At 39.6% G+C, this 4,424-nt stretch overlaps 1 pseudogene; it reads left to right on the top strand.

Annotated features, from left to right (window-relative positions):
• The first annotated feature begins 82 nt into the window (after nt 1-82).
• Nucleotides 83-3,751, top strand: LOC105120172 (uncharacterized; annotated as a pseudogene).
• Nucleotides 3,752-4,424: the final 673 nt, after the last annotated feature.

Genomic DNA, 4,424 nt, shown 5'->3' with positions numbered 1-4,424 from the left:
GTGTAGGGTCCAATCAACAGCTAATGGGCTCTCGAAGTTGGTTTTGACTAAGCCCTCCTCTACAAACAAAATTAACTACAAAATGATGCTAGGTAATTATGGTTATACCTCAAGTATTGAAGTTCCTTTGCCTTTGTTCCAAACTGAGGTAAGTGGACTAACCTGGAGTGGTCGTTGTTTCATGCCTGAGGAATTAGAGAAACAAAGAAAAATTAAGGGCAAAGAAGCTATTGATTTTGATAAAGAGCTAGAGGTGAATAAACTTGTGACTGAGGAAGAGACAAATGAGTTCCTGAAGGTGATGAAGCATAGTGAGTACTATATAGTGGATCAGCTGAAGAAGACTCTGGCAAAGATTTCTATCATGTCATTAATACTCAGCTCCGAGCCGCATCGCAATGCTTTGCAAAAAGTATTGAATGAGGCTTACGTGCCTCAAGATATAGAATAAACAGCTATGGAGCATCTAGTAGGGAGGATTCATGCTGCCAATTACCTGTATTTTACGGAAGATGAACTTGACATTGAGGGAACTGGACATAATAAGCCCTTATATGTCACGGTTAGATGCAAAGGAAGTCTTATCGGCAAAGTTCTTATTGATAATGGCTCAACCCTTAATGTGTTACCAAGGCATATAATGGATGAAATGCCGATAGATCCCTCACATATGCAACCATGTGTGATGACGGCCAGAGCTTACGATGGTTCACCTAGACAGGTGATAGGGACAATTGAGATTGAACTAGCCATAGGTCCACAAGTCTTTCTAGTAACCCTTCAAGTGATGGACATCCACCCTTCCTATAGTATGTTGTTAGGAAGGCCATGGATACATTCTACTGGTGCTGTCGCCTCCTCGCTGCATCAATGCTTGAAATACATTGCCAACGGTGTTTTGGTTACGGTTAAGGCTGAGGAGACTATATCGATGGTGAGGAATGTGGCAGTTCCATTCATTGAAGCTGAAGACTGTAGGGATGGAAATCTCCATACATTTGAGGTTGTGAATACCGAGTGGGTGCCTGAAAACACTGTGGTGAGGAAACCAGAGATCTCAAAGGCCACCAGAATGGCTGCTAAAAGCTTTTTGAAGTACAAGATTCCTTTCCAATATGATGATAAAGTTGGAAAACCTGAGAGGGTTAACATAACAAAGTTAAAAACTGCAGAACAAATGTTTGGTCTCGGGTATAAGCCTAAGAAAGAAGATTACAAGCGAGCTGCTGGTGTAAAGAGGGAGAAGAGGATGGCCAGGATTGAAGGAAGGGAACCTGAAGAAGAAAACTTAGCCATCCCTCCAATCAGGGTTTCATTCCCAAAGGCTGCATATGTGATGCAACCTGAAAAGGGACCTGAAAACTTTTTTCAGAAACTCTCCTCTATGAACATAAACACCCTAGAGGAAGATGAAGCTAAAGGCGTTGTAGAGGAGACTGAAGTTGGAAGAAGGGAAGGAGAGATGTCGCAATTAACCATCCACACGCGGGAAGAAATGGCTGCCAGGACCTTCGTTTGAAAGCTAGCCAAAGGGGAGAAGTTCCAGAATTGGAAGACCCAAAAAGCTCCGTTAGTGTTTAAAATGTAATCAACAATGTTTGTTTGACTATGATATTATCTATTGTTGTTCGTTTTTTTTCCTTTCTGTTTTGAGTGACAATCGAGGCTCAAGATGTCAATTGATTTTTTTTTCATGTTTTTGAGCCAACCTTTTCCTTTTAATGAGATCATGTATTTTCAAAGTTTATCTTTATTTTTTTTTAATGTGCATTTACACATCACTTTCCGCTTTCAGGTTTCCTAAAAGCGGATGTTCCACAAATAACACCTACACCTTACATTGAGAATGAATGCCCAAACTTTAAAGAATATATAGTAGCAGTAGAAGAGGAAGAATGGGATGAAAATAACATTAAGGAATTCACAAAACTGATAGAGCAGCATGAGCAAGCTTGAAAGCCCGCTAAAGAGGAACTTGAAACCATAAATATGGGCACTGAAGAAATGAAGAGAGAGCTGAAGATAGGGACTATGATCACTCCTAAAGAAAGGGAAGAGTTGATTGTACTGCTTCGAGATTATGTAGATGTCTTTGCCTGGTCTTACGAGGATATGCCTGGTTTGGATACTGATATCGTAGTACATAGGGTACCATTAGTAGAAGGATGCAAGCCATTTAAGCAAAAGTTAAGGAGAACTCATCTAGAGATTTTAATCAAAGTAAAGGCAGAAATTGAAAAGTACTGGAATGCTGGATTTCTAGAGGTAGTGAAATATCCACAATGGGTGTCCAACATAGTGGTAGTGCCCAAGAAGGAAGGTAAAATCAGAGTTTGTGTGGACTTTAGGGACTTAAACCGAGCCAGCCCTAAAGACAATTTTCCATTGCCACACATAGATATGCTAGTTGACAATGCAGCACGAAGCTCCACGTATTCCTTTATGGATGGATTTTCGGGCTACAATCAAATAAAAATGGCGCAAGAAGATAAGGAGAAGACAACATTTGTAACACCATAGGGAACCTTTTGTTACAAGGTCATGCCATTTGGGTTAAAGAATGTCGGGGCCACCTACCAAAGGGCTATGGTGACTTTATTTCATGATATGATGCATAAGGAGATTGAGGTATGCGTGGATGATATGATTGCTAAATCTAGAGAAGGAGAGAATCATGTCCAAATATTGAAGAAATTATTTGAAAGACTAAGAAAATATAGGTTAAGGCCTAACCCTGCAAAGTGTTCGTTTGGTGTAAAATCTGGGAAGTTGTTGGGATTTGTGGTGAGTGACAAAGGGATAGAAGTGGATCCTGATAAAGTAAAGGCTATTCAATCTATGCCAGCTCCTAAGACTGAGAAGGATGTAAGAGGATTCTTAGGAAGGTTAAATTACATTGCTCGATTTATATCCCAATTAACCACGACTTGCGATCCAATCTTTCGTTTGTTAAGAAAGAAGAATCCTGGAATTTAGAATGAAGAGTGCGAAGAGGCTTTCAAGAAAATCAAGCAGTACCTGCTGAATCCACCCCTGCTTGTTCCTCCTATACCAGAAAGGCCGTTGATATTGTACTTAACAGTAACTGAAACAGCGATAGGATGTGTACTTGGCCAACATGACGAGACCGGAAGGAAGGAAAAGGCCATTTATTACCTAAGCAAGAAGTTTACAGAATGCGAGGCTAGGTATACTGTAATTGAGAAACTATGTTGCGGACTCATATGGGCTACAAAAAGGTTACGAAGATGTGCTTTCAGTCGAGGAAAGGAAATCAGATGTATGGACTATGTACTTTGATGGTGCTGTAAATGTATGTGGTAATGGAGCAGGTGTAGTAATAATCTCCCCTAATAACAAATAGTATCCGGTTTCAGTCAAGTTACAGTTCGGGTGCACTAACAACATGGCTGAGTATGAGGCTTGCATCATCGGGTTAGAAGCGGCATTAGAGCTAAATATCAGAAAGATAGATGTGTATGGAGACTCAATGCTGATTATTTGCCAAGTGAAAGGAGAATGGCAAACCAAGGAAGAGAAGTTGAGACCTTACCAAGAATACCTATCTAAACTGGCTGGAGAATTTGAGGAAATAGAGTTTACCCATCTACGAAGAGAAGGAAATCAGTTTGCTGATGCCTTAGCCACACTAGCTGCTATGGCTAGAATAGATTTTGGATGCAACGTACAACCAGTTCATATTGATATCCGAAATAACCCAGTCATTGCTGCTCAAGCGAAAGAGAGATAGATGGAAACCCTTGGTACTATGATATAAGAAATTTTATCCAAAACCAGGCATACCCCTTGGGGGCATCCAAAATTGATAAGAAGACCTTGAGGAGGTTAGCAATGGACTTCTATCTTGATAGGGAGATTTTGTACAAGAAATCATCTGATGGGACTTGATTAGTACTTAAAAGTGCATTTTTATCATGGTTTTATATCATCATTTTGCACTTGAAGTATCAATAACTCCTTAACTAAAATATGTTTTATAATAATGTATCTAATAATATAAGATACCTATAATTTGTGGTAAATGTCTATTTTTAATGCAGGCCTATCACATAAATGAAAGGATTGATTGATGACTTTAAGAACTTAAATTGCAAGGATAAAGAGATGGCCAAACTTAGAAAAGAGATGTCGGTGCAATCCAAACCGCAACACTGTTTGGTAATTGGGTCATATCTAGAGCTATATATCTAAGATTTAGGTACAATTTATATGGATGGAAAGGTAAGACATAGGCCTACAACTTTCATATGGAGCCCAATGGATGGAAAGGTAAGACATAGGCCTACAACTTTTATATGGAGCCCAAGATCTAAAAAGGCCATTATCAAGTCCAAATTGTAGCAACAACAAAGAAGCCCGAATCTGTCTTCCAGCCCGAGCACTGTTCGGTATTTTGGCCATAT

This window comes from Populus euphratica, unplaced genomic scaffold (assembly GCF_000495115.2).
Source record: "Populus euphratica unplaced genomic scaffold, PopEup_1.0 scaffold5216.1, whole genome shotgun sequence".
NCBI lineage: Eukaryota > Viridiplantae > Streptophyta > Magnoliopsida > Malpighiales > Salicaceae > Populus > Populus euphratica.
The sequence above is the reverse complement of the archived record's forward strand: the minus strand, read 5'-3'. Positions and strand labels throughout refer to the sequence as shown.